The following is a 21,439-nucleotide window of genomic DNA, read 5'->3' on the forward strand; positions in this document are numbered from 1 at the left end:
GGGGCTCAATTTCAGGACTCTGGGATCATAACATGAGCTGAAAGCAGATGCTTAATCAACTGAGTCACCCTGGTGTCCCCAAAATTTCTTTACTATATACTCTCCCAGTGACGCACATGCCAGTAGCTTCTAATTCTGTACAAATAATGAAGCAATGTATATCATCCTTTAACTCTCTTCATGGGTCTACCTAGGAATTTTCCTGGAAAACATACATGGTAGAATGGCTGGACCACAGGTCACATTTATTGACTTGGATGATGTAGCACCTGATTACTCTCTGGAATGGCTGTACCAATAGAACATCATACCTCCACGCCCTCACCAACACTTGGGATTATCCAGCTTTCTAAATGTTGCCAATGCATTCTTATTACAAATGACTTATTACAAATTACTGTTAATTAACATTTTCTGATTCACTCTGTACTCTAAACAGCTCTACCAATGTTATTTTCACTTTTTGGATTTCCAATTCTAAAAACTGATCAATTACCTACTAGTGATTATGCATTTTTCTTAAGTTGTAGCTGTTTCTTGTACAATTCAGTACTAATTACTTGTCTATTTTAGACACTGTAAATATCATGTGTTCCCTCATTCCTCAAAAACTGTCATGTTTTTGGTGGTTGTTAATGAACAAAAATCTTCGTCTGCAACGTACTACAAATTGTAAAAAATTTTGCTTTCTCTGCTTTCTATTCAGTAAACATAGGATAATCATCTATGAAGTGCTGAACTCCAGGGAAGAGATTGTTAGTCCCACTCACTGGGGGTTATTACTTGAGGAGAGAGAAGCATAGTTTTAATTAAAGGAAGATTTAAGTGAGAGAAACATTAAAACATTAATATGGGAATATAGGAAGTGGAAAAATATGTATTAATGAAGATAGGCTTTACTGAAGTCAAAAGTGAAAAGAGAAAAAGACTTCATTCTTCTGTGAGAAAGGGAGGCAGGCTTTCTACCCCTCTCTTGGCTATCCTCCTGAATTTTCTCAGTGTTTCCCTAGTGGAAATGACAGCTTCTTAATCTTTTTTAAGAGCATTTATTGAGACAGACACTGTCTTGGAGCCAGTGATGTGGATATGGCTAAGAAACATATCCTGCCTTAAGGTTACAAAAAAAAAAATCTAGACACTTTTCTTTTCACACACTGGGTTAGGAACATCCTCAGCTTGTTTTTAGTCAAAGTATTTAACTCTGAAATTCCATAGTTGTTCTTTCTGGATTGTATTCCGCATATCTAAGCATCACCCTTTATAACATTAACAATTGTTCATTTAAATTCTGTATTTGTTTCATTTAACACAGCTGAGTCCCACAGGGAGATGGTGCAGATATAGTTAAAGAATGAGGAAAAGGCAGATAATAAATATAATAATAAACTGGATGGAGATTGATAAAGACTTGGAAGTAGAATGTTGATATAATCAGATTTTCATTTTAAAATGATTATTCAAACTACAGTGTGAGAAATGTGTTAGGCTTATTTTGCTTTGAAAGTAGTGGATAAGATCAGTGTATAAAAGTAAGTATGAATATGTTTTAACAAAGCAGAGGAAAGGCAAGGTAGTCTTTACTATAGAAACATCACCATGATGGAAGAACATTCACAAAGAGAATGTTTATGAGGATTAATTCACTAGCATTTAAAGACTACATTAACAGTTTATATAACATCAGGTGAACTATCGCGGATGACTTTTAGTTTCTGACTTGGCTGATATCGTGTATTATCCCCATGCATGATGTTGCATGGTCTGTCATAAAGAAATACCACGGGTAAGATCGTATAAACAGAAATTTATTTTCTTACAATTCTGCAGCTATATGTCCAAAATCAAAGAACCAGTACGGTCAGTATTTAGACAAGCCCTTCTTGCTGGCATGGAGAATGCTTTCTTCCCCATATGTGCACATAATAGGTTTCCTCTGTATATACATGCACAGAGATCTCTGGTGTCTCTTCCACTTCTTTTTAAAATAATATTTATTTACTTATATTTAATTACTCTATGCCCAATAGGGCACTAACTCATACACCAGATAAAGAGTCACATGAGCTAGCCAGTGGGCCAAACAGGTACACCTCAAAAATTCCTTTTTCAGGGAAAAAAATTCCTATCATATTAAGGCCCCATGGATATGATATCACTTCCAAAAAATTAACTCCATAAGCATTTTCTCCAAATATAGTCAAGATGTGGAGATATTTCAACGCATTAAAATTAGAATTACAAATGCATAAAATAAAAGATTATGGATCCCAAAAGAAAAGGAGAGTGGACAATAACGGTGAACTCATTGGTTCAAGCATCTATAGCAAAGCCAGGCATGCGACACGCTGCACAGGACCATGAACACACTGTCCACATGTCACCATTAGGAGAACGAGGTGCCCAGTGACCACAGAGACTCCAATTGAAGCAGAGCAGCATCCAGAAATCAGGCCAGGAGCAGGGAATCACCTTCTGGAAGAAAAGAAAGCAACAGAGTAAGGAGATGTTTTGCAAATTGCATATATATCCTTAGTATATACTGGCATCGAGTAACTAATAACGTGATTAGATGGGAATGATTCCGGATAGGCTGCATCACTTCTCTTCTCTAAACCTCTGAAATCCACAGCACACTTGCTGCAAGTTTGATGCAAACATGCTTTTCAAAAACCCCAATGGGCACACCCATTGGGATGGGGTAGTTGCAACAGACTATTTAGGGTGGGGCTGGTTTGTGGGGTAGATGAGTAATTTATGAACTACAGACATATTTGGTTGAGCATAAAGAGTATCTACACGTCCCCCGGTTGACACTTAAAATGCCATTTCCCTCTGCATGTTTTCTCTTGAAATAGAATGATTTTATTCCACTTAAGTGCAGAGAAAAAAAAGTGGCCACATGGCTACTGCCAGAATATTCCTGCAAGTAGGCACAGTCAGAGGGAGTGTGCTCAGGAATCTCCAAAATCCTGATTCACCCACACTGATGAAATTCTCAGAGAACCTCCTTCCAACACAGGCCCTAGAAGGCAATGCAGTGGTGCCCCACAGGAGCAGCATCCACGTAACATAAGAACTCGTTACCAGCACAGAGGGCCCACATCACACTTGGTAAGTAAGTACTGGGACAGAAAATCTGGGGCTGGATCAGGGGACCAGCAATGTGAGTTTTAACAGCCTCCCTGATGACCATAGTGCATGCTGCCATGAGCTAGACACCTAATGGAATGGGAGGAACCACTTACTAGGATGCGGTGACCCCGAAGAGGATCCTCTTTTGACAGGACATCTTCTGCACCTCTGGAGCAGCCAATCCCGGGAGCCTAAATGGTGCTGGGGGTTGGGGGTACCATAGAAAATGCCACACCGGTGAGTTCCTACAGCTTCCTCAGGGGGGCGAGAGTGAGCACATCCACATCCTCAGAGAAGCTGTGGATCAGGGATCATCTCCAGTGTGTCCTTGGAGCAGGCATCACCCAGAGCCATCTTGGGACAACAGGCTTTCCCGGAGAGCCTCTTCCTTTTCAGAGGTTGGAGGACCAATGCCTGTGTCCCCTATGAACTTCCTGCTGGGCTGGCCCTGAGGTGGGCTAAGGCCCTGAGGCCTCTCAAACGTGGCTCCACGCAAAGGCAAAGTATCTTTCCTCCTTCCCTCCTGAGCTTGGGAAAATGCCTGACAGGGACGCACCTGCCTGCAAAAGGTCTCGCCCGCATCCTGCTGCACCACAGCTCCAGGACAGCACTTTGCTGAGTGAAGAGCGAACGCCTGCACAAGCGCTGCTGGCCGGGTCCTTCAGCAAGAACGTCACCGTCCGTCACCTCAGTTCACAACGTGGGAGTGGGGCAATTCCCCAACTTCGGCGCTTGGCCTTGGCCGTCTCTGGCCAGATGCTCACGCAGAGGAAGCGCTGCCTTCAATACCCGGTTGAACGCAGGCTTGCGGGCAGATGTTTGACCACCAGACCTTCACTCACAATGCGTCTCACTACAGGCAGTCGGGGCCAATGTCCTTTCCCTTCCCACAGGAGAGGAGACAGGGCCTGAAGCGACCACAAAGCAGTAGTGGCTGCATACTGCAGTGGCCTCAGACTGACCGTGGACAAGGCAACGCCATGCCCAGAAGGGCCAAGACCAGGCACCTCCTCGTGGTGTGAAATCGCCCGTCATCTTGCTCAAAAGCACAGCTTCTGGGGCTGGCTCCCCAGGAACCAGGCGGACCTCGACTTTTCCCAACCCTGCGGCCTGAGGACAGTTGGTTCAGGCCCTCCGATTCCAATGCTCCTACATGGGCCAAGCTTCCACACCTCGGCCCTGAAGAGAGACTGAAATGAGATGAAAAACACAAGCTTCAGTACAACATGTGGCCCACAACCCAGCAGCCGTCTTTGCTCCTCATGGACTCACAGTTCAGGCTCTGCCTACGATTGTCAAAGGGCAGTGAGAGAGCTATCTCAGTTGTGTTGGAGTGTGGCCTGTTACACTACAGTGACCTGACTGAGACTTTCTGTCAAGTGCAAAATGCAGGGGCCCACAGACGACAGATGTGCCTTGAAGACCTTAGGAGTCTCAGAAGGTTATCGGAGTGTGTCAGTGTGCCCGTGTGCATGTGTGAGTGTTACTTGAGTTCAATTGCCTACCCGCCTGCATGCCTGTCTCCGTTTTAAACCGTTTATGTGGCTCTTGCTAAGGGGACAGGGCAGCTGTGTCTCCCTGGCACAGTCAGACCTTAACTCGTAGAGCAGAGCAGTCACGCCACAGTCCCTTCCTCGGGTCGGCGACCCCTGGCCACCTCTACCATACGAGATGCCCACTGTAGCCACCACACCCACCCGGGCAGACTCTCAGAGGCAGAAGGGGACCCAAACAACGTGGACGTGAAAAGCACACCAGGGATCCCACCTGGTGTCGGAGAGGCCACCTTGAGGAAATCCCTCCCGCGGTCACTCCTCCTAATCAAAATTTTCTGCAAAGGGAAGGCATTTGGGAAGTGAACGGAAAAACCATGGAAGCGTGGATTTTTTGCCATTTAGTTTTGTTTTGTGTTTTTGTTTCTCCCCAAGCTGAACTTGTGGTTAACCTGAGGGATGGGATCGCCAGGGCCCCAGGAGGTACGGGCACATCCTGCTGGGTCAGATCTCTGGGGTTCCCAGCCCGTTTTGCTCTCTGCCTCCCCTGGCCAACCATACATACATATACAAAGGAGCAAAAGGCCTTGTCCCCAGACATCTCAGGAAAACACCTCACATCGACCCACCTCCCGCCCTGGGGCAGAGACGACTGAGAAACAGACCCCGGGCCTTTTCCCTGCGCCACTGGGGAAGCATCTGCTCTCCACGCAATTCCATGTAATTATCATCCACACCGCACTACACGGCACTGATACGGACACCGTATTTGACTTCACATTCAAGTTCTACTTCCCTTACTAGGCTCAGACTCGAACGGGAACTCTGTTCATTATTCCCAAGCGTGGTAAGATCGTGAGTGAGTCTGTTCACCTGACACGTGACCCTCAGATCCCGGAATCAGGAATCTCTTGCTTCCCAGGATATCTGCACTGGTCTTATTCTCCCGTAGCCTCCCTTCCCGGGGCAGCCTTGCCTGTGCCACTCGTGGTCACCCGAGGGGGACAGTCAGACTGGACGATGTGGGATCCGCCGTGCTCACGGGAAATGTGCACAGTCCCAAGGCCCGCTCGGACATACTGAGCCTTAAACACTGAGAGTACAGGAAGGGGTCCAGCAGCCGTCCTTCCGCAGACATGACGCATGTTCACGTCTGAGAAACGATCATACGGGGCGTGGTAGAACACTCACTGTGTGCCATGTGGAATCCAGAGTATCTTCACTCATCCTTTAGCCGGAGGCTCCAGAGGAGGCAAATGTGTCTTCCTGTCTTTCTATGGGCCCTCGGGGAGCACGCAGTCACCGCCACCCAGGGAACGTCCTCAGGTCCCTCCTGGTTCTGTACTCTCCTGGTGGTTCTCAGAGAACATGCAAATAAAGGATGACTTTCCACGCTAAGTGGGATGCCCATGTTGAGCGGGACTCTCTGGACCAGTGGATTCTCGGGGGGAAGCTTCTTTGCTTCAGAAGAAGACTATGAGCCACTCACTCACTGCATCTGCACTGAGTATCCGCAGAGCTGGCCTCACAGGGACACAGTATCTGACGCCTCTTGCCCTTGGCCTGCAACAGGGGCAAGCAGACGGATGCTCTGCCTCTCTCTTTCTCTCTCTCCCCCTTGCTAGCTCGTGACGTTGGAGGACATAGGTGCCATGCAGAAAGAACCCTCTGCAGTTCTGCTTCCGAGGTCCTCCCCAGCAAAGTCTGGAGCTCTGGGCTGACAGGTGAGCGATGGCCCGTTGAGGGCATCAGGCAAGGTCCCTTGCAAGAAAACCCAGCCTCTGCTATCGAAGGAGGAGGCTACGTGCCGCTTGTGGTTTTGGCTTTTGGCACACGGTGCTAAGGTCTCATGTAGGAGGTGCTACAGCTTTCCACATGCAGAGCAACCCACCCTTTGAGGCCCTGGTTGACCCACAGCACCTTCAGGCCAAACACTTTGGAACTCGTGGTACACACGATGCATGTGGACATCTGCCCCAAGAGGGAGAGAGAGACACGCGCGTGAGATTACCACGGAACAGCAGAGGCTGCGTACCACCGTGGACTCAGATGGACCATGGAGAAAATGTCTCTTTGCCCAGAAGGATAACAGGTCATGGATCTCTAGCAGGCATGAGACCTCCTCCTCGCCATGCTCAAGAGCACACCCTGCGCTCACACTAGGTTCCTCGCCGACCTCTGCCACCAGTTTATCCGTGGCCCCAACAAAGTCATTTCTTTTGGAGCCTTGGTTCCTTTTTCTTGCTAGAGGGTCACACTCAGATTCTGCATTCCTCATTCGGTGAGGCTAAAGTGACACGAGAAACAGAAGCTTCAGTACAATGCCTGGTCCACAACACAGGGGCTCTCACCAGTTGTCACAGGACCAGAGTCTAGATTCAGTGTAAAGATGTCCAAAGGTGAGTGAGCTACGCACTAACTGTCAAATTGCGGGGCCCAAACAGCAGCATTTGACAGCCTGGAACCTTTGGGGAAATCCTAATTCATGGGTGTCCTACCCAAGCAGACCACCCTGGAGTGTGGGTCATTAACTTGACAATTTTATCCCAAAAATTTTTTTAAAGGGAAGAAAGAATAGGATAAAGAAAACCCAACAACGTTGTCTGCTAGTCCACCTTCTGAACAATGTTTGCATGGGTGTAGTAGGACATTAACTCAGGAGCAGATCAGGCGTTCCCAAAGTGAGGTCCCTGGGACAAGCGGTGCTGTGGGACTGGGAGGCACGGCAAGGTCCTTAGCCCTCCAACCAACCCTGACTTACCTCGGAAGGAGGACTGGAGGCAGTGCGGTTTTGCGAGAAGCCCTCCAAGGACTCCCTCGGTGCTGAAGTTTGAGAAAACTATTCTCTTCATCACTCGCCGTCAGAATCTCAATATGTCAAACCACACGATTTGGCTGCAACATTCCACTGATGAGAAAGGCATCAGAAATGCCCCTGATCAGGCAAGCAAGAAGGGATCAGCTCACGCTAAGAGGGTAAGATGTCAAATTCAGAAGACCCATTTCAAGGACACTACCGGAACTAGGATTCCAAATACCAAAAGAAAGGTAGCTTGGACGAGCAAAGCCAACCAGCACAGATACAGGAGCTCTTAGGATTGAATTCTTAGGATTCAATGAATTCCCATGAATTCTTGGATTCAGCAGCCACAAAGAAGCTGGGGATGGGGCTATATGCAGTGAAAGTACATAAGCTTCCACATGTCCCTGGTGGGGAAACTACTGCGTACGAACTATAGGACTCCCCATGGAATCTCTGAAATGTCAGAAACCTGGATCGAGAAAGCTAAGGTGAGCCGACACTGTCTCTGTACTCTTTGGTTCAAGTGGCTACAGTGGAGCCGGGCACAAGACATGTTGCAAGGGACCATGAACACACTGTCCACGTGTCACCATTGGGAGAATGAGGTGCCCAGTGACCGCAGGGACTCCAGTGGAAGCAGAGCAGCATCCAGAGATCAGGCCAGGAGCAGGGAATCACATTCTGGAAGAAACGAAAGCAACAGAGTAAGGAGTAGTTTTGCAAATTTGCATATACATCCTTAGTATATACTGGCATCGAGTAACTAATACCGTGATTGGATGGGAATGATTCCAAACAGGCTGCATCACTTCTCTTCTGTAAAGCTCTGAAATCCACAGCACACTTGCTGCAAGTTTGATGCCAACATGGTTTTCAAAAGCCCATAGTGCGGCACGCCCAATGGGGTGGGGCTGGTTTGTGGGCTAGATGAGTAATTTATGAACTACACTACTTATTTGATTGAGCATAAAGAGTATCTACACATTTCCCGGTTGCCACTTAAAATGCCATTTCCCTCTGCATGTTTTCTCTTAAAATAGAATGATTTTATTCCACTTAAGTGTAGACGAAAACCAATGGCCACGTGGCTGCTGCCAGAATATTGCTGCAAGAGGGACAGTCAGAGGGAGTGTGCTCAGGAATCTCCAACATCCTGATTCACCGACACTGATGAAATTCTCAGAGAACCTCTTTCCAACATAGGCCCTAGAAGGCAATGCAGTGGTGCCCCACAGTAGCAGCATCCATGTCACGTAAGAACTCCTTACCAGCACAGAGGGCCCACATCGCACTTGGTAAGTAAGTACTGGGACAGAAAATCTGGGGCTGGATCAGGGGACCAGCAATGTGAGATTTAACAAGCCTCCCTGATGACCATAGTGCATGCTGCCATGAGCTAGACACCTAATGGAATGAGGAACCACTTACTAGGATGCGGTGACCCCGAAGAGGATCCTCTTTTGACAGGACATCTTCTGCACCTCTGGAGCAGCCAATCCCGGGAGCCTAAAGGGTGCTGGGTGGGGGGTGGTGGGGGTGGTAGAAACTGCCACACCGGTGAGTTCCTACAGCTTCCTCAGGGGGGCGAGAGTGAGCACATCCACATCCTCAGAGAAGCTGTCAATCAGGGATTATCTCCAGTGTGTCCTTGGAGCAGGCATCACTCAGAGCCATCTTGGGATAACAGGCTTTCCCGGAGAGCCTCTTTCTTTTCAGAGGTTAGAGGACCACTCCCTGTGTCCCCTATGAACTTCCTGATGGGCTGGCCCTGAGGTGGGCTAAGGCCCTGAGGCCTCTCAAACGTGGCTCCACGCAAAGGCAAAGTATCTTTCCTCCTTCCCTCCTGAGCTTGGGAAAATGCCTGACAGGGACGCACTTGCCTGCAAAGAGTCTCGCCAGCATCCTGCTGCACCACAGCTCCAGGACAGCACTTTGCTGAGTGAAGAGCGAACGCCTGCAGAAGCGCTGCTGGCCGTGTCCTTCGGCAAGACCGTCACCGTCTGTCACCTCAGTTCACAACGTGGGAGTGGGGCAATTCCCCAACTTCGGCGCTGGGCCTTGGCCGTCTCTGGCCAGATGCTCACGCAGAGGAAGCGCTGCCTTCAACACCCGGTTGAACGCAGGCTTGCGGCAGATGTTTGACCACCAGACCTTCACTCACAATGCGTCTCACTACAGGCAGTCGGGGCCAATGTCCTTTCCCTTCCCACAGGAGAGGAGACAGGGCCTGAAGCGACCACAAAGCAGTAGTGGCTGCATACTGCAGTGGCCTCAGACTGACCGTGGACAAGGCAACGCCATGCCCAGAAGGGCCAAGACCAGGCACCTCCTCGTGGTGTGAAATCGCCCGTCATCTTGCTCAAAAGCACAGCTTCTGGGGCTGGCTCCCCAGGAACCAGGCGGACCTCGACTTTTCCCAACCCTGCGGCCTGAGGACAGTTGGTTCAGGCCCTCCGATTCCAATGCTCCTACATGGGCCAAGCTTCCACACCTCGGCCCTGAAGAGAGACTGAAATGAGATGAAAAACACAAGCTTCAGTACAACATGTGGCCCACAACCCAGCAGCCGTCTTTGCTCCTCATGGACTCACAGTTCAGGCTCTGCCTACGATTGTCAAAGGGCAGTGAGAGAGCTATCTCAGTTGTGTTGGAGTGTGGCCTGTTACACTACAGTGACCTGACTGAGACTTTCTGTCAAGTGCAAAATGCAGGGGCCCACAGACGACAGATGTGCCTTGAAGACCTTAGGAGTCTCAGAAGGTTATCGGAGTGTGTCAGTGTGCCCGTGTGCATGTGTGAGTGTTACTTGAGTTCAATTGCCTACCCGCCTGCATGCCTGTCTCCGTTTTAAACCGTTTATGTGGCTCTTGCTAAGGGGACAGGGCAGCTGTGTCTCCCTGGCACAGTCAGACCTTAACTCGTAGAGCAGAGCAGTCACGCCACAGTCCCTTCCTCGGGTCGGCGACCCCTGGCCACCTCTACCATACGAGATGCCCACTGTAGCCACCCACACCCACCCGGGCAGACTCTCAGAGGCAGAAGGGGACCCAAACAACGTGGACGTGAAAAGCACACCAGGGATCCCACCTGGTGTCGGAGAGGCCACCTTGAGGAAATCCCTCCCGCGGTCACTCCTCCTAATCAAAATTTTCTGCAAAGGGAAGGCATTTGGGAAGTGAACGGAAAAACCATGGAAGCGTGGATTTTTTGCCATTTAGTTTTGTTTTGTGTTTTTGTTTCTCCCCAAGCTGAACTTGTGGTTAACCTGAGGGATGGGATCGCCAGGGCCCCAGGAGGTACGGGCACATCCTGCTGGGTCAGATCTCTGGGGTTCCCAGCCCGTTTTGCTCTCTGCCTCCCCTGGCCAACCATACATACATATACAAAGGAGCAAAAGGCCTTGTCCCCAGACATCTCAGGAAAACACCTCACATCGACCCACCTCCCGCCCTGGGGCAGAGACGACTGAGAAACAGACCCCGGGCCTTTTCCCTGCGCCACTGGGGAAGCATCTGCTCTCCACGCAATTCCATGTAATTATCATCCACACCGCACTACACGGCACTGATACGGACACCGTATTTGACTTCACATTCAAGTTCTACTTCCCTTACTAGGCTCAGACTCGAACGGGAACTCTGTTCATTTTTCCCAAGCGTGGTGAGATCGTGAGTGAGTCTGTTCACCTGACACGTGACCCTCAGATCCCGGAATCAGGAATCTCTTGCTTCCCAGGATATCTGCACTGGTCTTATTCTCCCGTAGCCTCCCTTCCCGGGGCAGCCTTGCCTGTGCCACTCGTGGTCACCCGAGGGGACAGTCAGACTGGACGATGTGGGATCCGCCATGCTCACGGGAAATGTGCACAGTCCCAAGGCCCGCTCAGACATACTGAGCCTTAAACACTGAGAGTACAGGAAGGGGTCCAGTAACCATCCTTCCCCAGACATGACGCATGCTCATGTATGAGAAACGATCGTACGGGGCGTGGGAGAACACTCACTGTGTGCCATGTGGAATCCAGAGTATCTTCACTCATCCTTTAGCCGGAGGCTCCAGAGGAGGCAAATGTGTCTTCCTGTCTTTCTATGGGCCCTCGGGGAGCACGCAGTCACCGCCACCCAGGGAACGTCCTCAGGTCCCTCCTGGTTCTGTACTCTCCGGGTGGTTCTCAGAGAACATGCAAATAAAGGATGACTTTCCACGCTAAGTGGGATGCCCATGTTGAGCAGGACTCTCTGGACCAGTGGATTCTCGGGGGGAAGCTTCTTTGCTTCAGAAGAAGACTATGAGCCACTCACTCACTGCATCTGCACTGAGCATCCGCAGAGCTGGCCTCACAGGGACACAGTATCTGACGCCTCTTGCCCTTGGCCTGCAACAGGGGCAAGCAGACGGATGCTCTGCCTCTCTCTTTCTCTCTCTCCCCCTTGCTAGCTCGTGACGTTGGAGGACATAGGTGCCATGCAGAAAGAACCCTCTGCAGTTCTGCTTCCGAGGTCCTCCCCAGCAAAGTCTGGAGCTCTGGGCTGACAGGTGAGCGATGGCCCGTTGAGGGCATCAGGCAAGGTCCCTTGCAAGAAAACCCAGCCTCTGCTATCGAAGGAGGAGGCTACGTGCCGCTTGTGGTTTTGGCTTTTGGCACACGGTGCTAAGGTCTCATGTAGGAGGTGCTACAGCTTTCCACATGCAGAGTAACCCACCCTTTGAGGCCCTGGTTGACCCACAGCACCTTCAGGCCAAACACTTTGGAACTCGTGGTACACACGATGCATGTGGACATCTGCCCCAAGAGGGAGAGAGACACGCGTGAGATTACCACGGAACAGCAGAGGCTGCGTACCACCGTGGACTCAGATGGACCATGGAGAAAATGTCTCTTTGCCCAGAAGGATAACAGGTCATGGATCTCTAGCAGGCATGAGACCTCCTCCTCGCCATGCTCAAGAGCACACCCTGCGCTCACACTAGGTTCCTCGCCGACCTCTGCCACCAGTTTATCCGTGGCCCCAACAAAGTCATTTCTTTTGGAGCCTTGGTTCCTTTTTCTTGCTAGAGGGTCACACTCAGATTCTGCATTCCTCATTCGGTGAGGCTAAAGTGACACGAGAAACAGAAGCTTCAGTACAATGCCTGGTCCACAACACAGGGGCTCTCACCAGTTGTCACAGGACCAGAGTCTAGATTCAGTGTAAAGATGTCCAAAGGTGAGTGAGCTACGCACTAACTGTCAAATTGCGGGGCCCAAACAGCAGCATTTGACAGCCTGGAACCTTTGGGGAAATCCTAATTCATGGGTGTCCTACCCAAGCAGACCACCCTGGAGTGTGGGTCATTAACTTGACAATTTTATCCCAAAAATTTTTTTAAAGGGAAGAAAGAATAGGATAAAGAAAACCCAACAACGTTGTCTGCTAGTCCACCTTCTGAACAATGTTTGCATGGGTGTAGTAGGACATTAACTCAGGAGCAGATCAGGCGTCCCCAAAGTGAGGTCCCTGGGGCAAGCGGTGCCGTGGTGCTGGGAGGCACGGCAAGGTCTTTAGCTCTCCAACCAACCCTGACCTACCTCGGAAGGAGGACTGGAGGCAGTGCGGTTTTGCGAGAAGCCCTCCAAGGACTCCCTCGGTGCTGAAGTTTGAGAAAACTATTCTCTTCATCACTCGCCGTCAGAATCTCAATATGTCAAACCACACGATTTGGCTGCAACATTCCACTGATGAGAAAGGCATCAGAAATGCCCCTGATCAGGCAAGCAAGAAGGGATCAGCTCACGCTAAGAGGGTAAGATGTCAAATTCAGAAGACCCATTTCAAGGACACTACCGGAACTAGGATTCCAAATACCAAAAGAAAGGTAGCTTGGACGAGCAAAGCCAACCAGCACAGATACAGGAGCTCTTAGGATTGAATTCTTAGGATTCAATGAATTCCCATGAATTCTTGGATTCAGCAGCCACAAAGAAGCTGGGGATGGGGCTATATGCAGTGAAAGTACATAAGCTTCCACATGTCCCTGGTGGGGAAACTACTGCGTACGAACTATAGGACTCCCCATGGAATCTCTGAAATGTCAGAAACCTGGATCGAGAAAGCTAAGGTGAGCCGACACTGTCTCTGTACTCTTTGGTTCAAGTGGCTACAGTGGAGCCGGGCACAAGACATGTTGCACGGGACCATGAACACACTGTCCACGTGTCACCATTGGGAGAATGAGGTGCCCAGTGACCGCAGGGACTCCAGTGGAAGCAGAGCAGCATCCAGAGATCAGGCCAGGAGCAGGGAATCACATTCTGGAAGAAACGAAAGCAACAGAGTAAGGAGTAGTTTTGCAAATTTGCATATACATCCTTAGTATATACTGGCATCGAGTAACTAATACCGTGATTGGATGGGAATGATTCCAAACAGGCTGCATCACTTCTCTTCTCTAAACCTCTAAAATCCATAGCACACTTGCTGCACGTTTGATGCCAACATGGTTTTCAAAAACCCCAACGGCGGCACGCCCAATGGGATGGGGTAGTTGCAACAGACTATTTAGGGTGGGTCTGGTTTGTGGGCTAGATGAGTAATTTATGAACTACACGACTTATTGGTTGAGCATAAAGAGTATCTACACATCCCCCAGTTGCCACTTAAAATGCCATTTCCCTCTGCATGTTTTCTCTTAAAATAGAATGATTTTATTCCACTTAAGTGTAGAGGAAAACCAATGGCCACATGGCTGCTGCCAGAATATTCCTGCAAGTAGGCAGTCAGAGGGAGTGTGCTCAGGAATCTCCAACATCCTGATTCACCCACACAGATTCTCACACAGAGAATTTCTGAGATGAAATTCTCAGAAAACCTCCTTCCAACACAGGCCCTAGAAGGCAATGCAGTGGTGCCGCACAGCAGCAGCATCCACGTCACGTAAGAACTCGGTGCCAGCGCAGAGCGCCCCCATCGCACTCGGTAACTAAGTACTGGGACAGAAAATCTGGGGCTGGAGCAGGGGACCAGCAATGTGAGTTTTAACAAGCCTCCCTGTTGACCATAGTGCATGCTGCCATGAGCTAGACACCTAATGGAATGGGAGGAACCACTTACTAGGATGCGGTGACCCCGAAGAGGATCCTCTTTTGACAGGACATCTTCTGCACCTCTGGAGCAGCCAATCCTGGGAGCCTAAAGGGTGCTGGGTGGGGGGTGGGGGGGGTGGTAGAAACTGCCACACCGGTGAGTTCCTACAGCTTCCTCAGGGGGGCGAGAGTGAGCACATCCACATCCTCAGAGAAGCTGTGGATCAGGGATCATCTCCAGTGTGTCCTTGGAGCAGGCATCACCCAGAGCCATCTTGGGACAACAGGCTTTCCCGGAGAGCCTCTTTCTTTTCAGAGGTTGGAGGACCACTCCCTGTGTCCCCTATGAACTTCCTGCTGGGCTGGCCCTGAGGTGGGCTAAGGCCCTGAGGCCTCTCAAACGTGGCTCCACGCAAAGGCAAAGTATCTTTCCTCCTTCCCTCCTGAGCTTGGGAAAATGCCTGACAGGATGCACCTGCCTGCAAAGAGTCTCGCCCGCATCCTGCTGCACCACAGTTCCAGGACAGCACTTTGCTGAGTGAAGAGCGAACGCCTGCAGAAGCGCTGCTGGCCGTGTCCTTCGGCAAGACCGTCACCGTCCGTCACCTCACTTCAAAACGTGGGAGTGGGGCAATTCCCCAACTTCGGCGCTTGGCCTTGGCCGTCTCTGGCCAGATGCTCATGCAGAGGAAGTGCTGCCTTCAACACCCAGTTGAACGCAGGCTTGCGGGCAGATGTTTGACCACCAGACCTTCACTCACAATGCGTCTCACTACAGGCAGTCGGGGCCAATGTCCTTTCCCTTCCCACAGGAGAGGAGACAGGGCCTGAAGCGACCACAAAGCAGTAGTGGCTGCATACTGCAGTGGCCTCAGACTGACCGTGGACAAGGGAACGACCTGCCCATTAGGACCCAGACGAGGCACCTCCTCGTGGTGTGAAATCGCCCGTCAAATTGCTCAAGAGCAGAGCTTCTGGGGCTGGCTCTCCAGGAACCAGGCAGAGCTCTGACGCTTCCCAACCCTGCGGCCTGAGGACAGTTGATTACGCCCTCCGCTTCCAATGCTCCTACACAGGCCAAGCTTCCACACCTCGGCCCTGAAGAGAGACTGAAACGAGATGAAAAACACAAGCTTCAGTACAACATGTGGCCCACAACACAGCAGCCGTCTTTGCTCCTCATGGACTGACAGTTCAGGCTCTGCCTACGATTGTCAAAGGGCAGTGAGAGAGCTATCTCAGTTGTGTTGGAGTGTGGTCCGCCACACTACAGTCACCTGACTGAGATCTTCTGTCAAGTGCAAATATGCAGGGGCCCACAGACAACAGATGTGCCTTGAAGACCTTAGGAGTCTCGGAAGGTTATCGGAGTGTGTCAGTGTGCCCGTGTGCACGTGTGTGTGTTACGTTTGTGCATCTGCCTACCCGCCTGCATGCCTGTCTGTCTCCGTTTTAAACCGTTTATGTGGCTCTTGCTAAGGGGACAGGGCAGCTGTGTCTCCCTGGCACAGTCAGACCTTAACTCGTAGAGCAGAGCAGTCACGCCAAAGTCCCTTCCTCAGGTCGGCGACCCCTGGCCACCTCTTCCATACAGAGATGCCCACTGTAGCCACCCAAACCCACCCCGGCGGACTCTCAGAGGCCGAAGGGGACCCCAACAACGTGGACTTGAAAAGCACACCAGGGATCCCAGTGAGACCCCAGCTTGAGGAAATCCCGCTCGCGGTCACTCCTCCTAATCAAAATTTTCTGCAAAGGGAAGGCATTTTGGAAGTCACAGAAACACAACGGAAGCGTGGACTTGCTGCCTTTTTGTTTGTTTGATTCTCCCCACGCTGAACTTGTGGTTATCCTGAGGGGTGGGATCGCCAGGGCCCCAGGAGGTACGGGCACTTCCTGCTGGGTCAGATCTCTGGGGTCCCAGCCCGTTTTGCTCTCTGCCTCCCCTGGCCAACCATACATACATACATACACACAGGAGCAAAAGGCCTTATCCCCAGACATCTCAGGAAAACACCTCACATCGACCCACCTCTCGCCCTGGGGCAGAGACGACTGAGAAACAGACCCCGGGCCTTCTCCCTGCGCCACTGGGGAAGCATCTGCTCTCCACGCAATTCCATGTAATTATCATCCACACCGCACTACATGGCACTGATACGGACACTGTATTTGACTTCACATTCAAGTTCTACTTCCCTTACTAGGCTCAGACTCGAACGGGAACTCTGTTCATTTTTCCCAAGCGTGGTGAGATCGTGGGTGAGTCTGTTCACCTGACACGTGACCCTCAGATCCCGGAATCAGGAATCTCTTGCTTCCCAGGATATCTGCACTGGTCTTATTCTCCCGTAGCCTCCCTTCCCGGGGCAGCCTTGCCTGTGCCACTCGTGGTCACCCGAGGGGGCAGTCAGACTGGACGATGTGGGATCAGCCATGCTCACGGGAAATGTGCACAGTCCCAAGGCCCGCTCAGACATACTGAGCCTTAAACACTGAGAGTACAGGAAGGGGTCCAGTAACCGTCCTTCCCCAGACATGACGCATGCTCATGTATGAGAAACGATCATACGGGGCGTGGGAGAACACTCACTGTGTGCCATGTGGAATCCAGAGTATCTTCACTCATCCTTTAGCCGGAGGCTCCAGAGGAGGCAAATGTGTCTTCCTGTCTTTCTATGGGCCCTCGGGGAGCACGCAGTCACCGCCACCCAGGGAACGTCCTTCAGTTCCTCCTGGTTTTGCACCCTCCTGGTGGTTCTCAGAGACCAATCAAATAAAGGATGACCTCCCACGCTAAGTGGGATGCCCATGTTGAGCAGGACTCTCTGGACCAGTGTATTGTCAGGGGGGAAGCTTCTTTGCTTCAGAAGAAGACTATGAGCCACTCACTCACTGCATCTGCACTGAGTATCCGCAGAGCTGGCCTCAGTGGGACACAGCATCTGAGGCCTCTTGCCCTTGGCCTGCAACAGGGGCAAGCAGACGGATGCTCTGCCTCTCTCTCTCTCTCTCCCCCTCGCTAGCTTGTGACGTTGGAGGACATAGGTGCCATGCAGAAAGAACCCTCTGCAGTTCTGCTTCTGAGGTCCTCCCCAGCAAAGCTTCTGGAGCTCTGGGTTGACAGGTGAGCAATGGCCCATTGGGGCCATCAGTGCAGGTCCACTGCAAGATAACCCAGCATCTGCCATCAAAGGAGGAGGCTATGTGCCACGTTTGGTTTTGGCTTTCGGCACACGGTGCTAAGGTCTCATGTAGGAGTTGCTACAGCTTTCCACATGCAGAGCAACCCACCCTTTGAGGCCCTGGTTGACGCACAGCAGCTTCACACCAAACACTTTGGAACTCGTGGTACACACGATGCAGGTGGACATCTGCCCCAAGAGGGAGAGAGAGACACACGTGAGATTACCGCAGAACAGCAGAGGCTGCGTACCACCGTGGACTCAGACGGACCATGGAGAAAATGTGTCTTTGCCCAGAAGGATAACGGGTCATGGATCTCTAGCATTTATGAGACCTCCTCCTCGCCGTACTCAAGATCACACCCTGCGCTCAAGCTTAGGTTCTTCGCTGACCTCTGCCACAAGTTTTCCCGGGGTCCCAACAAAGTCATTTCTTTTTGAGGCTCGGTTCTTTTCTTGCTAGAGGGTCACACTCTTCTGTATTCCCCATTCGGTGAGGCTGTAGTGACATGAGAAACAGAAGCTTCAGTACAATGCCTGGCCCACAACACAGGGACTCTCACCAGTTGTCACAGGACCAGAGTCCAGATTTGGTGTAAAGATGTCCAAGGGTGAGTGAGCTACGCACTGTCAAATTGCAGGGCCGAAACAGCAGCATTTGACAGCGTGGAACCTTTGGGGAAATCCTAATTCACGAGTGTCCTATCCATGCAGACCACCCTGGAGTTTGGGTCATTAACCTGACAATTTTATCCCAAAAATGTTTTAAAAAAGAAAGAAAGAATAGGATAAAGAAAACCCAACAACGTTGTCTGCTAGTCCACCTTCTGAACAATGTTTGCATGGGTGTAGTAGGACATTAACTCAGGAGCAGATCAGGCGTTCCCAAAGTGAGGTCCCTGGGACAAGCGGTACTGTGGGACTGGGAGGCACGGCAAGGTCCTTAGCCCTCCAACCCTGACCTACCTTGGAAAGAAGAGTGGAGGCAGTGCAGTTCTTCAAGAAGCCCTCCAAGTACTCCCTCGGTGCTGACATTTGAGAAAACTATTCTCTTCATCACTCGCCGTCAGGATCTCAGTATGTCAAACCACACTATTTGGTTGTGATGATCCACTTACAAGAAAAGCATCAGAAATGTCCCTGATCGGGCAAGCAAGAAGGAATCAGCTCATGACAAGAAGGCAAGATGTGAAATTCAGAAGACACATTTCAAGGACATTACTGGAATTAGGATTCCAAATACAGAAAGAAAGGTAGCTAAGATCATCAAAGCCAACCAGTACAGGTATAGGAGCTCTTCCTGAGTACTAAGGATTCCACAGCCACACAGAAGCTGGATATGCGACTACACCCAGTGGAAAGTGCACAAGATTCCATATGTCACTGGTGGGAAACTAGTAATCATTTGCACAGGGAAAGGCCTAGAAAAATTGAAGGTTCCCAGAGCAGTCTAAGGGAACAATGGCACCACTGAATCATGAAACACAGCAGTATCAGGAGACATATTTCAACAATGATAATGGAAGTAGGATTCAAATTAAATGCAACAAAAGGTATTGGAAATCAAAAGCCAAAGAAATCACACATGCATTCTGAAGACTTGCACTTAAGCAGACATAGTGAAGCATTGAATGAGAAGAAATGCTCTGAAAATAGCACCAATTGTCATATGACATTGCTGCGAAAAGGGGTAATTATTTCAACTAGGAATCTCATAAATCTACTAAATACCCCGAGATCAGTCTACAGAAAACAATCAAACCCTTGAATCATACAACACGATAGGTTCATTAGAAACATTTCAACAATATTAATGGAATTAGGAATCCATTACGTTCAACAAAAAAGTTTGTGGAACTAAAGCCAGGGAGACCAGGAATGCTTTATGAAGACTTTCAAATAATCAACACAGAGAATTTGGGCATAGGAAGAAATGCACTGAAAAGTTCCAAGGGAGCCACATGACACAGACAGCAATTGAAGGGATCATTTCCCCTGGGAATTGCATGAAATCATAGAATAACCCACATTAGACTAGAGGGAACCAACAGAGCTGAATAATGAATGAAGGCAGATTCAGGAGAGACATTTCAAAATATGAATGGAATGGGAATTCCCATCTTGTACCACCAAAGTCAAGGAGACCAGGCACGCTTTCAGAGGACTTTGGGGTGGGAAAAGTAGAAGAACCACACACAGGCATCATAGAAAAGCCCTAAAGGGCACCCAGATCAGTGTGGAGGAATCAACCGGCCTGAAGAACCTGAACACCAGGCAGGCTGAGTAGAGAATTTCAACAAGAATGGTGGAATTAGAATTCCACTTACATGAAACAGGACGAGCAGGGAGCACCAATGCCAAGGAGGCTGGGCAGACTGTCCACACCTTTCAGTTAATCAGCACAGAGAAGTTGGGCATGGGAAGAAATGCCCTGAAAAGTGACCAGGGTGTCACACAACACAGGCAGCAATTGCACGGATCACTTCCCCTGGGAATTGCATGAAAGCACGCAACACCCACAGATCCGTGTAGAGGGAGCCATCCCAGCTGAATAAGGACACCACAGCAGCTTCAGGAGACACATTTCAACAATATGACTGGAATTCGATTCCATTCGTGTTGCAACAAAGCCAAGGAGACCAGGCACGCTTTCAGAGGACTTGGGAGTGGGACAACTTGAAGTACCACCCATGGGCGTCCTGGAGAAACCCTGAAGGGCCCCCAGATCAGTGTGGAGGAAACAACCGGACTGTGGAACCTGGGCTCCATCGCCGACTGAGTGGAGATATTTCAACAATAATGGTGGAATTAGGATTCCCATTACGTGAAACAAAGGACTTTGGAGCATCGGCAACAAGGAGGCCAGGCAGGCTTTCCACGCCTTTCAGTTAATCAGCACACAGAAGTTGGGCTTGGGAAGAAATGCCCTGAAACGTGCCCAAGGTGTCTCAGAACACTCGCAGGAATCCTAGGCATCATTTCCCCGGGATTTCCATGAAAGCACGGAACGGAACGCCACCAGATCACTCTAAAGGAAGCAAGATTCAGGAGAGTCATTTGAACAATTTGAATGGAACTGGAATTCCCATCTCGTACCACCAAAGTCAAGGAGACCAGGCACACTTTCAGAGGACTTTGCGGTGGGAAAATAGACATACCACCCACGGGCGTTCTGGAGAAAACCTAAAGGGCCCCGAGATCAGTGTGGAGGAAGCAATCGGCCAGTCGACCCTGGGCACCAGGCAGGCTGTGTAGAGATATTTCAACAAGAATGGTGGAATTAGGATTCCACTTACATGAAAGAGCAGGAGTTGGGAGCACCAATGCCAAAGAGGCTGGGCAGGTTATCATCACCTTTCACTTAATCAGCACAGAGAAGTTGGGCTTGGGAAGAAATGTCTGTAATATGCCCAGGGTTTCACACGACACAGGCAGCAACTGCAGGGATCATTTCCCCTGGGAATTGCATAAAGCACAAAACACCCCCGGATCAGTCTAGAGGGAGCCATCCCAGTTGAATAAGGACACCAAAGCTGTTTCAGGAGACACATTTCCACAGTATGAATGGATTCGAATTCCATTCTTGTAGCACCAAAGCCAAGGAGACCTGGATGCTTTCAGAGGATTTGAGAGTGGGAAAACTTAAATTCACCCACAGGCATCCCGGAGAAACTCTGAAGGGTCCCAGATCAGTGTGGAGGAAGCAAAAGGCCTGCGGAACCTGGGCACCACAGCAGGCTGAGGAGAGATATTTCAACAATAA

General features: G+C 50.1%; 2 long non-coding RNA genes across 2 annotated transcripts; both read right to left on the bottom strand.

Moving 5' to 3' along the window:
- Positions 1–1,871: 1,871 nt before the first annotated feature.
- Positions 1,872–6,608, bottom strand: LOC123394708. Its single transcript, XR_006609428.1, has 3 exons — positions 5,817–6,608; positions 3,246–4,322; positions 1,872–2,472 (listed from the first exon to the last, which is right to left on the bottom strand). It is a non-coding gene; the product is annotated as an uncharacterized LOC123394708 (long non-coding RNA).
- Positions 6,609–6,685: 77 nt separating this feature from the next.
- LOC123394738 lies at positions 6,686–17,483 on the bottom strand. Its single transcript, XR_006609484.1, has 7 exons — positions 17,085–17,483; positions 14,520–15,600; positions 12,998–13,720; positions 11,432–12,523; positions 8,857–9,937; positions 7,387–8,109; positions 6,686–6,912 (listed from the first exon to the last, which is right to left on the bottom strand). It is a non-coding gene; the product is annotated as an uncharacterized LOC123394738 (long non-coding RNA).
- Positions 17,484–21,439: the final 3,956 nt, after the last annotated feature.

This window comes from Mustela putorius, unplaced genomic scaffold (genome assembly GCF_011764305.1).
Source record: "Mustela putorius furo isolate JIRA1106 unplaced genomic scaffold, ASM1176430v1.1 tig00003836_pilon_pilon_pilon, whole genome shotgun sequence".
Lineage (NCBI taxonomy): Eukaryota > Metazoa > Chordata > Mammalia > Carnivora > Mustelidae > Mustela > Mustela putorius.